The 13,138-nt window shown below is 38.5% G+C and overlaps 1 non-coding gene across 1 annotated transcript; it reads left to right on the top strand.

The window, feature by feature from the left end:
- The first annotated feature begins 12,737 nt into the window (after positions 1-12,737).
- Positions 12,738-12,844, top strand: LOC141624430 (small nucleolar RNA R71). Its single transcript, XR_012534236.1, has one exon. It is a non-coding gene; the product is annotated as a small nucleolar RNA R71 (small nucleolar RNA).
- Positions 12,845-13,138: the final 294 nt, after the last annotated feature.

Here is a 13,138-nt window from a genome sequence, read left to right as displayed (position 1 = left end):
TAGCACTCATGTCTTAACCCCATCTTCATATTATTGTCAGATTGTTCGGTTAGGAAGTTTAGGACTTTTGTGCTACCTTCCCACTTATCATGGACCTTCCTAGCATGTAGAAGTAGGTCTTTTAGGGTTTTAATTTCCTCTTGACATTTCGTGTGATCTACATCATTATCTTTCTTAAAGTTATCATGAAAGTCTTGGAATCGTTTGTTAAGAATGAATACAACATCGGAATGTTGTTTCTTAACATTGATCATGTCGGTCTTAGATTCCTATAATTGCTTTGAAAGGGAATATATCTCTTTCCTTTGGTCTAAGATCACTGCTTCATCAGATGTGACCTTAGTTTCCAAAAGTTCTCTGACTTTTCTAAGTTCTAAAGTTATAACTTCATTAGCTATAACTTTGGCTTGAAGGTAATTGATGTTAAGCTTTAGGTTTGAAGTTATAGCTTCATTAGCTATAACTTTGGACTCTAATTCCTTCTTTTCAGCCATAAAAGAATCTAACGTTGTTGTTTTCTCAGCTATAACCTTAGATTTTAACTTCTTAGCTTTGGCCTTCAGAGTATGATTCTCTTCTGCAATTTCGAGAATCTGTTTCTTTAGATCTTTTAGCTCCAAGTCCTATTCATGACACTTATCGAGAGATTGTTCAAAGAATTCAATTAAAGCACTTTTAGACAATTTCTTAACGCATTTTTTAAGCTCAAGATAACTTACCTCTTCATCGTCATCTTTGTCTGATTCTCCAAGAAAGCAATAGTTTGAGTGTGAGTTTGTGTTTTCATCATCGCTGTCGGAGATTAGGTCAAGACTAACACTGCTGAGACAAAGGTTGGCTACTTCGTCGTCTTCAGATCCCTCGCCATCTTCTGAGTCAAGGTCTCCCCAACACGAAGCCATCATAACCTGTTTGAATTCTCTCTTTGTCTTCTCACGTTTTGTCTTGTCCTTGATCTTCTCCCATGTTGGACAATCCTTGATCATGTGATCAGATTCTCCACACTTGAAGCAACCTCAGTTTGCGAAAGATGACTTTAATTCTGTAAACTTTTTGTTGGATGACTTGTTGTTGTTGTTGTAGGATGATTTTGTTTGTTTGTTTCGAAATATTTTATTTTTGAAGCGGCGTGCAAACAAAACAGTTTCATCCTCTAAATCAGAGTCAACTTCTTCGATTTTCAAGGCCATACTCTTATTTCGGCTAGGTTCAGCGTCATCTTTGTTAAGAGTAATTTCATGGGCCATGAGAGCACCGATGAGTTCTTGATAGGATAGGTTTTCAAGATCTCGTGATTTCTCCATTGCAGTGACTTTAACACGCCACTTCTTAGTTAGGCTCCTAAGAACCTTTCTAGCAATGTCCTCAGTACTGAATTTCCTACCTAAGTATTTCAGTTCGTTTATGATGGTTGAAAACCTTGCGGACATACTATCTAAGGACTCGTTAGCCTCCTAATGAATAGCTCATATTTTTGCATAAGCAAATCTATTCGGTGCTTCCTAACAAAGGAAGTACCTTCATAAGCTAGTTCAATCCCATCCCATATCTCCTTGGCCGTAGAGCACGAAGAAAACCGATCAAACTCTGTAGAAGTCATTCCGTTTTGTAGGAGACTTATTGCTTTGGAGTTCTTTTCGGCCTTCTTGTAGTCGGCCTCGACATAGTCCTCTTCTTTCTTTTCATAGGTAGTGCCTTCCTTGGATGCTACAAGAATTTTGTGCGGTCCGTTTTGGATAATCCTCCAGCACTCCCAATCGTGACCTTTCACATAGTGAGTCGTCATGTTTTTCCACATTCCATAATTCTTCCCATCAAATACGGGACAATTGAGATATTTGGAATCCATTTATCACGTGATAGGCAGCGGAATATAAAACGATAAGATAAATAAAATCAAGATAGATCAGCCTCTTTGCGGTTAGGCAATCAAGAGCACGAGGCTCTGATACCAATTAAAGAGTCTATCGATCCAAAATACTCAATAGGGGGGGGGGGGGTGAATTGAGGATTTAAAACATTTGAAAGCTTTTTCGATTATGTGTATATAATTGATTATTTAAAGTTTATTGATTAAACTTTAACTAATCAACTAATGAACGATTAAAACAAAGTAAACGAAAGAATGAAACAGAGGAGACACACGGTTTTCGAAGTGGTTCAGTTTCACAAATAAAAACCTACGTCCACTATTCTCGATTAATAACTTTAGTACCTTTTTACGGATTACAAATTTACTAACCCAACTCGTACAACTAACTCTAGCTGTAACTCAATGAGTACCGTTAAATACTCGAGTGACTAACTTACGCTAATAAGAAAGCACTAATGATTCTTGCAAAGCTTCACGTTAATGAACAAGTAAGAAATCAAATAAGCACTATTATCTTATAACGATAACTTAGCAAATGAATATACGAGTTTAAAACACACGACCTTTCAAAAAATAACAAAACAGTTTTCTGCTTTGAAACACACGATTTTGCTTTTTGAAAATAAGATCAATTTTTATGCTTAAGGTCTCTATCTTAAATGTTGCAAAGAGCAAAGTATTTATAGAAAGGAAAGAATAAGGCAACTCGGTTTCTAGAAACCCTAATGGCCGAAAATAGGAGATATGTTAACAAATCATATCTTCTATTATTTCTTTCCTAAAAGCCTAAAAGATAATAAAGAATATTCCAAAAGATAGAATATAATCTATTCAATTATTATCTTTACTATAAATTCTAAGATATGATAAGATTTTCTATAACAAGAATATCTTTTATCATAAACAAATATATTAAGTAAGATATACAAGATATGTAAAGATATAAAATCTTTACCAAATATATCTTAGTTTACACGAGATGTCACGGCTCATATACCTCGTGACTCGTGCAAACCCTAGCTCAATATATGGGTTAGAATTTAGGTTTTAGGAGAGGCTTTGTTGAAACCCTAATTAGTAGCATGGTCCAACTCATAAGTTGACCCAAAAACGACTACTAGTCAACGTTCAACAAGGAACCGAACTCCGCACTAAACCGGGCTTTATTAAGTAAATACTTTTATTAAAACATTTAAAATAAACTTTAAACAATTTTAAAAACAATTTTAAAACATTAAATGTCGTGTATAGTAAACTCAGCATCTCAATGTTATAGTAAGAGAGCTATAACATTGAGCTCTTTTACTAGTAATATAGCTGCAAAGCTATAACTTTACTAATTCAAGAAACTCATTCTTGGTTATCATTACGAGATAATCACCTATACTATTCTAATCTTCAAGGAGATCTTCGAGTATAGGCTACGTCATCATCCAAGCTTGATTAATCTTTAGACGGACTTCGTCTTCACATATATCTTGAATGAATCTTCACATCGTTTGATCTTGAATTGAGGCTTGACTATTGTATACTTCCATCACAAATTCCTTTGTTGCTTTTATTAGATAAATCGAATCTAAAAGACTTAGACAAACGATTACGCGCAATAAGTATATAAGTTATAACGCATCTTGACATCATCAAAACATAAACATATATACTATATGGTTTAACAGATGATGACAAACCTATGGAAGAAGCTTATGCCGAACACGTGTCTTGCATTAACTTATGGAATGTAGAAGAGGAAATGAGTTATGATATTGCCTCACTTGAGGACCCCATCCTTGAGAAGTTTGAGGTATGCTTCCATGAGGAAGATGAATGCCTCTTTCCTATTGACCATGAAGACCTTTTCGCACCTACCTTGGAACCTAGGATTGTTGGAGATGATATGCTGGACCTTCTCCAAAAAGTCAAATCATAATATAAAGGGTACTTGGTGGAAAAGCTCAAGAACAAACTTGCAAATGAACGTGCTTGTGGAGATTTGGCACCCACAATCTCAACTCCTAAGGTATCCGATCATCAATGTTATGACAATTCTCCTTCTACCTTGGAAGGATTGAATAATCAAAATGCTATCATCACCAAAATTGAAGGAGAAGGTGGTAAGTGGAGGTCTCCGGACGAACATGAACCTCACTTCATACCTTATGTTGACAAGAATCATGGGCTTGTTAGTTTGAAGCATTGCAAATATTCAAGTGCTAAGGGAAAGGTGAATGAGAGAGTAAGTGGCAAGCGACCTTGGCCAAGCTTCATATTAAATTGGAACAAACCGTATTCATGCTTATTTGAAGATTGTGCCCAAGCAATTGACCGGTTATTGAGAGCATTGAACAACATGGACAACATCAATAACTGGCCGGACTCTCGAGGAGGTTTAGTTTTCGGTACTTGTCGTTAGGAACACCTAGACCAAAACACAATTTATAACTTCACAAACAACTCTACAATTAGTAAAGAGGCAAGTAAAGGTCGGATCCCAAGGGACGGGAATTGAGATGATATTTTCTATTGCAACTAGTGGTGTCTAAGGGTGTCACAAATTGGGGTTTGAAGTAGAAGATCACTAAACTAAATAGCAATAAAAGTAAACAAGCAAGATGAATTGAAAAGGGATGTAAACAATTGATAAAAGGCACTAGGGTGTCATGGGGTCATAAGGGATTCATGGGAATTGATCATACAAACATTTTCTCAAATTATAAGCAAGCAATTATTGTTGTGATGGATCGAGTTGGTTTATATCTTACAATCCTAGGAAAGTTTGGGTCCCGGAGCAGAATCGATTAGATTGTATAACACCTACAAGTCGACTTAATCTTCCCTACTCAACTATATGCATGGTCTAATGAGACTCGAGTTGGTTTATGTCTTACAAGTCTCATTGAAAAGATAGGTGATGGGCAAAAAATGCAAGGATTCATAGGCTCGCATTTCATCAAACATAACATGTGCATAAGTTGAGATCACAACAAGCAAGCAAATAAACTATGAAAACATATTAAATTAAGCATGAATCATCCCCCATGTTGGTTTCCCCTAATTACCCATTAACCCTAGCTAAGGAAACTACTCACTCATTATCATGTTGAACATGCTAGTAAGGTTGTCAATCATACCAACAAAGTAAAACATGATGAATAAATAAAAGTAATTAGCAATAATTAAAAAGGGATTAAGAGAATAATACCTTCTAATGATTCCAATAATAAATAAAAGAATAATAGAAGTACTTGATGATAGATTGGAAGGTTGTCAATCTCCCAATAATAACCCAAATAATCTTCAATTACCCAAAACAAAGGATGAACAAGAGAGAGATTAAGGAAATGAAACTTGTATGAAAACTTGATTAAATGTTGATTACAAGATTAAAGAGAGATTTGATTGATATTAACTACCCTAGAGATTGCTAAGAAGAACATGCTCTTCTAATTAGACTAATGGGGTATTTATAGTGGGGATTAGTTACATAAATTAGGGTTTACTAAGGACTTAAATGAAGATTAAGTCCTTGAGGAATCGCCGGTCTCTAGGGAGACTCCGGTCTCCTTTTCGCCGGTCTTAGAAAAATATGCGCATCCTTCCTTGAAGGATGTAGAAGACAAAATAGCTGTTAGAGAATCCGGGCGTCCAGGGCACGGGACGGGCGGATTCTGGTCATTCTGGACGGGCGTCCAGATGGGGAAAACGGGCGGATTTGGGGTGTTTTGGATGGGCGTCCACAGGGGGAAGATGCTCGGATTGTGGCTGCTGGACGGGCGTCTTGTGGACAATCCGCTCGGATTGTCTTACAGCTTCTTTCTTTCTTCTTTTCTTCCTTTTTCTTCATAAAATCCTTGAGGATTTCCTCGGGGATGCAATGATCTTTTCTCATCATTGCCCATCTACTATAGTATGTACAAAGGACTTCTAATCTTGTCTTCTCCTTGATGCTTGGTCATTGAATTCAATCAATTTAGCTTCATTTTGCCATGAAAATGCAAGGTTTGCACTCCTTTCCTACCAAGGACACAAAACCTCATAGAATATGCAAAACAAAGGACTAAAGACAATAAATGACCCAAATATGCACTAAAAAGCATGGGAACAAGGCTAATTCGGGGACTAAATATGCTCTAATTATGGTCACATCAAATATCCCCAAACCGAACCTTTGCTCGTCCCGAGTAAAGAGGTGACAAAGACTAGGACCATTATTTAAACTAACCTAATAGCATAGCCGATATGAGACAATTAGCGGGTCTCACTCCGCCCCTTCAAATCAAAATAAGACAACCATGAGGTAGGATGCCTTCTTGCAAGGCAAGGTGGGTCTTGCCAAAATGGCGACACATCCAAGCATTAAAGCACATAAAATCAAGTAATGGATGCATCTACAAAAGAATAGCCACTTTCCTTATCTAAGTGGCGGAAATTATATACAAGGGAAGCAATTCAAGGGTACACACTCCTTCATAGATGCAATTTCTTCAAACTACTAAGCCTAGATGGATACCAATAAATAACCTCCAAGTTGTGTCAAGCTAGGGTACCTTTGTCCGCAATCGTTAAATGCTTTTTTTAAGAGTAGACTCCCTATGGCGTTAGAAACACTGGAGGATCGCGGAATTCCCCCTCTTGCCTAGACAAGAAGAAGGGTCATCCCCTCTCTACCATGCACAAAAATGGATACGATGGATAAAGGGATCAATAGATATTTGAGTTTCATTTTGGGAGTTTGCTTTGTTGTTGTTTTTCCCTCCAATTTCTTGTGGCATATAACATTTGAGAACACTTTCTTTTGCCATTTCTTTGATGTTTGGCATTTCAATACTTAACAACTTTTCAACTTTTCTTTGCATTTCTTTTTTTGAACATTTTTAAAGTCACCCCATATGTAGTGAAGGTGCCTTATATTTAAAGCTTTAGGAGTCTATTTTTGCTCCTCTTTTCATTTGATGCATTTTGCAAACTTTTTCACTTTTCATTTCATTGAACTCAAATCAATTTCTTTGTGTGCCCATTCCCTTTGATGACAAAAATATGGTAGAACATGGATGATGGATGCATGGTTTCAAGGGTCACCTTGGAATAAACGGTAGCCAAGGAGTTATCACACCACAAGGTACTCTTGACTAGGCCTTATCCATGGGTCAAAGGATACTAGCATGACACATCCTAGGGTGTTTTACAAGTATTCTAACAAGCAAAGTCTTAAGAAGAAAAAGCATCTACTAGGGCCTATATACACTTCTCAAGCTTCCCAAGTAGACGGTTTCGCAAAATTTTTCTAACATGCAAACTACATGCCATGATGCAACTAGCATATAAACATTCTAATGCAAATGATTCTACCAACTAAGATGCCATATAAACTAAATGCAAGTCCTAAATTCACATTGTTATACCGCATCAATCAAAATAAAGCCACATAATCATTAACATAAAGAGGAAAAAGGAGATTGGAAAGATCATACCATGCGGTCTTCAATATCCTCATGTCTCGGATGTGGCATAGTCATTCAATGTGAACAAGGGTAGAACAAATAAAATATATACAACTCTACACTACAAAGAAAATGAACTTGTTTTTGGATTTTCAATTTTTTCAATTTTTTTTTGATTTTTCGAAACTTTTTGATTTTTTTGGGTTTTTGAATAAAAGTTAAGTTAGAATTCCCCATCCCCACACTAATATGGGCATTGTCCTCAATGGCCAAAATGATGGGAAACTATGCAAGCATGATGCATGAATTCTACACTAAATGCAAGCTACACTAATCTACACTACATGATGCATGGTTTTTTGTTTATGACGGAGAGCGTAATTTAGATTACCTCCCGTTGCGTATGCATGTACTTCCCCAAAACGAGATAGACATTATTTCTAATGTCCTAAAGTTGGGGGTAGTTCATGCACACAAGATGCAATGCATGAAACTAAATATTGTCGTTTTGGATTTTCAAAAGTGGGAACAATGAAATAAGAACACCTCAATGGGGCCGAGGTGTTAGTCCTCTATGTTGCTAGGACTGTCCAACTATGATCAAGATAAAAATAAATAAAACAAAGAAAGAAGTAGACAAACCTCAAGAGGGTAGGAGCCTCCAAAGCTTGCTAGTCTTCCACCATATCATCATTGTCATCATCTTCCTCAATAGAAGTGGACTCATCACCACTCCCCTCTTCACTTCCTTGCTCACTTCCTTCATCACTTTCTTCATCATCTTCATTAGCCTCTTCTTCTTCATTTACCTCTTCAACAATGCCCTCATCATCAACAACCTCATCACCGACAACCTCATCGTCACCCGGTCTTTCACCCCTAGATGCACTTGGAAAGAAAACTTCCCTATCCGCCCAACTAGGAAAAGGACATGAAGGATCAAGTAGTCCTTGCCTAGCTAAATGAAGAAGGGGTGGATATTGGGCCAAGTATGCATCTTCCCGATCCTTATAAGCTTGTTTGTGCATCTCTTGCATAAGTAGAGTCATGTAGTCATTGCCAACTTCAACACCTCCGGGTTTGAACTCTTGATATTTGAATGGATAGGGTGGTGTGACAATGAAGGAGAAGGGCATTTCAATTTCACCCCTTTGTTGACGGATGATGTACTCGGCTTCCTTTGAGAGGAGGAGAAGGTAGTTTGTTCTATGAACACTCAAGCGGCATATCTTGGAAGGCAAAGTAAAAGATCTAGCATCATTGGTGAGCCACCCATATTTGGTGTCAAGAGGATTATGCTTGACCCACTTGTACTTGTTAATCATGGCATCCATGTCAATGAGATGACCCCCTCTTTTCGCCACATACTTGCTATCCTTGTTGAAATTCGGATCAAATTACTTGGCCAAGAGAGTAACTAGACCTCCATTTACGATAAAAGCGGTGCCTTCCTTTCCACAATCAACATTGAGCCATCTTTCAACCAAAAGTCGTAGAGCATTGTAAGGCTTGGTGAATTCCCTTCCAATATTTAAGGCCGACTCAAGTAGGACACAATCGAGCTTGGTAAAGTGGTTAGTGTCTTTTCTTGCAATGATAGTATTCCCGATGACCTTGTGCCACACTTTAATGCCCGGATGGTGGACTAATAGAGCGCGAGAAGCATGAAAGTTCTCAAATTTCTTCCCAGAAATCGCCTCCCAAAGAGGAGCGGGGTCATATTTTTCGGGCTTCTTATAATAACGAGGTGTATCACTAAGACCTAACGCTTTACTCAAAACATCAAAGGTGATGTGCCTATTCACATTGGCAAGGCGAAACTCAATGTATTCTCTAGTCTCTACCTTAGTCACTTTCAATGAACTGAAGAGTTCCAAGGTAAGGGAGGGGTATGTCAATTCTCTTGTAGTAAACAATTTTCCCAACCCCATGGCTCCAAAGAAGGCTTTTGTTTGCTCAAGGACACCCAATTTGTTCAAGGCATCTTCACATCTGAATTTGGTGGGTAGAATAGATTTCCTAGCATACTTGGCAAATGTATCCCTATGGGAGTTAGAAATGAAAATTACCTCCGGATAGTTTTATAATTGAGCAATTTCCGGAGTTGTTGATGTTGTTGCTTCCAAGGGAGGATTTTGTTGTTGTTGAACTTCCAAGTTTGCACTAGCAACCACCATAGCCATTGAGGCTTTCATTGCTTGAAGGCATTGTTGCCTTTTTTAGAGTGCATTTGCCTTGAGTGCCTTTGTTGATCCTTTTGTTCTTACCATTGATGATTATACTAAGAAAAGATTGAAAATCTTCAATTTCCTATTATACCCAAATCGATTTTAAGATGAAAGGATTTGCCTTTGTATTTCAAAAATCGTCTCAAAGGTTGAAGATTTTGGTGCTTGGATTGATTATTGTTGGAAAAGGAGTGATTAATTGTTGTTGTAGGGAAGTTTGGATTTGATTTTGTTGAATTTGGTTGAGGAAATCTTGTTTTGGTGATGGAGAGGATGAGGGTTTTGGGGTTTATGGTAGTGTTTTGATGTATGAATGAAGGAATGAATGTGGGAGGGGTATTTAAAAACACCCGAAATTTTCGAACTGTAGGGGGAAGACGAGCGTTTTTCCTTCGGGACGCTCGGATTCTGCTTGTTCTGGGTTCAGGAATTCTCGCCTAAAGACGAGCGTCCTTCAGCTGGGACGCTCGGATTCTTTAGTTGCAGGACGAGCGGATTCCAATAAAGACGGGCGGATTCTGTTACAGCGAGTTTTCTTATTTTGGACTGGCAAAAAGAAGGGCGTCTTTCTGCAAAGACGAGCGGATTCTTCCAGATGAGCGTCTTCTCTGCTGGGACGCTCGGATTCTTCAACAGTCCCAAATTTTCAATTCTTCGGTTCAATTGGACGGACAAATTCTGCAACAGACGCCCGGATTCCCTAAAGACGAGCGGATTCCCCTCAAGGACGCTCGGATTCCTCCTAGTCTACCCGGATTCAGTTCCATCCGTGCACTTGCATATCCCGTGTCATTTTCATTCTTCAAATCCCGTGTTCTTCATTGTAGGGGCACTACTAAGGCATGAATAGCCTAGGCAATTGTTATCCCCACACTAAGCTAAAGCACTACACATCAATAAAATCATTAGTCCCTCCCTCACTTCTCTCAAAAATGATAAATATCTTGATCAAAGCATAAAAATCCAAAAATAACAAAAATGCAATGTAAGAATCAAAATGCGAGTTAGGGAGTTAGAAATATTTACAAATGGTGGTTTGGAGAGGACTCCACCAAACTCTCATCCTTAGTGAGATGTCATGGGAGCATGTCCAAGGTGTTGTTGATGTTGCTCAACACCTTGAAGAAGTAGTCAAAAGCTTGTTCATTGTCATGATAAAGATCTTCAATAGATCTTTGCCCTTGTTGTCCTTCATGTTGGTCGTTATCGATAGCATTACCAATGTAGGAATTGAAGATACCTTCAAACTCATCGTCCCAAAGACCACAAACTTCATCTACTTGGTCACTAAAGATCTCTTGAGTTTATAAAGACAACTCTCCCACTTTCTTATCTTGGCCAATGAGGCCATCCTCTTCATTGCTTGACTTTGGTGAGCTTTTTAAGCTCTCTTTGTTACAATTCACTTGCTCTTTGAATGGAGCATCATCAACTTTCTTCTTCCATTGGAATTCCTACTTCTTCCTATCATCCTTCCGGCTATAATGATCAACCATAAAACATGGTTCATGCAAACGGGGAGCTCTCATGGTCTTGTCAAGATTGAAAGTTATGCTCTCATCTCCCACTTCTAGAGTGAGCTCTCCATGCTTCACATCAATCACTGCACCCGCGGTGTGCAAGAAAGGTCTACCTAGAATGATCGGAATATTGGAGTCTTCTTCCATGTCAACAATGACAAAGTCCACCGGGATGAAAAATTTCCCAACTCTTACGGGAACATCTTCCCATATCCCTAATGGTGTCTTCGTCGATCTATCGGCCATTTGGAGTGTGATATTGGTGCATTTAAGCTCTCCCATCCCTAACCTTTTACTCACCGAGTACGGAATAACACTCACACTAGCCCCTAGATCAAATAAGGCTTTGTTGATCGTGGTGTCGCCAATGGTACACGGTTTTGAGAAGCTTCCCGGATCTTTAAGTTTTGGAGGTGAACTCCCTTGAAGTATTGCACTACTCACCTTAGTGAAGGCGATAGTCTCAAGCTTCCGGATTGACTTCTTCTTCGTGAGGATGTCTTTGATGTACTTTGCATAGGCCGGCACGTGATTGATTAATTCCGTGAAAGGAATCGAGACTTCAAAATTCTTCACAATCTCCATAAATTCTCCAAGTTGGTCATCAAATTTGGGCTTGGCTTGATGACTTGAAAAAGGAAGTCTAATCACAACGGGCTCCTTCTCCTTGGCCTTGTCTTCATTTTTTTTTTAAACTTCTTCTTTTGATGGTTCTCCATCCTTGGAGTTTTGCACAACTTCTTTGTCACTAGCTTCCACAACTTCATCCTCAACTTGCTTCTTCGGTGCCTCATACCTTGTACCACTTCTCAAGTGAATGGCACTAACCGTTTCATGTCTTGGGGGATTACTTTGAGGTGGTAATTGCCCCTTTTATTTTTGTGAGTTTGAAGATGCTAGTTGAGTCAATTGGGTTTCCAACATTTTGGTGTGGGCTAGGATGTTGTTGATGGTGATTTCCTTTTCTTGACTATATTTTTGCATTTGAGTGAAAAACTCTTGTTGATTCTTTTGCATTTGGAGGACCGCTTTTTGAACATCAAAACCTTGGTCATTTTGTTGATTGTATGGAGTTTGATTTTGGTAGCCTTGGTTTTGGTTGTAAAAGGGTCTTTGATTTTGGTTTCTCATGGGAGGTGGGGTGTATGTTGGTTGAGGGTTTTGAACATTTTGGCTTTTGTATGAGAGATTTGGGTGGAATTTGGTGTTTTCATTGTAATAGTTGGAATAAGGGGTAGCACTCTTGTATGCTTGAAAAGCATTCACTTGTTCATTTGTTCCCCTACATTCACTTTAGTCATTTCCCAAAGTTCCACAATTCTCACATATCCCACTTGAGATTGATGAAGATGTCGTCATGGCATTAACATGATGCTTTGGTGATTTTGAGGCTTCTTCAAGTCTAGCCATAACTTTTTCAAACTTCAAATTGATGGTATCAATGTGAGCACTAAGTTGAGCACCCAATTGAGTAATAGAGTCCACTTCATGCTTTCCTCCTCTAGTAGCCTTGCGAGGTCTACTATATTGTGAATTATGGACCGCCATTTCCTCAATCTTGTTCCAAGTTTGATTGTCATCAACTTCGGTGAACATTCCATTTGATCCCATGTTGAGAATGTTTCTTGAGTCTTCATAAAGACCGTTCCAAAATTGTTGTACCAAGAACCACTCGCTAAGTCCATGGTGAGGACATGAGCGGGAAATTCCTTTGAATCGCTCCCAAGTTTCATACAAAGATTCTTCATCTCTTTGCTTAAAGCCCGTAATTTGAGCTCTTAGCATGTTAGTCTTTTCCGGTGGATAGAACTTTTTCTAGAAAGCTAGAGCCAATTTCTTCCAAGAATCAATTCCGAGAGTAGCCTTATCAAGGCCGTTCAACCATTGTTTCGCGGTGCCAATTAGAGAAAAGGGAAATAAGACCCATCGAATTTGGTCTTGAGTTACACCGGTTTGAGATATAGCATCACAATAGTCACAAAAAGTCTCCATGTGAGAGTGAGGGTCTTCACTAGGCATCCCCCCAAATTGGCTTCTTTCGACTAATTGGATAAATGCGGATTTGGCAATAAAATTTCC

The sequence above is a fragment of the Silene latifolia genome, chromosome X, assembly GCF_048544455.1.
Source record: "Silene latifolia isolate original U9 population chromosome X, ASM4854445v1, whole genome shotgun sequence".
NCBI lineage: Eukaryota > Viridiplantae > Streptophyta > Magnoliopsida > Caryophyllales > Caryophyllaceae > Silene > Silene latifolia.
This window is presented reverse-complemented; position numbering and strand designations above follow the sequence as displayed.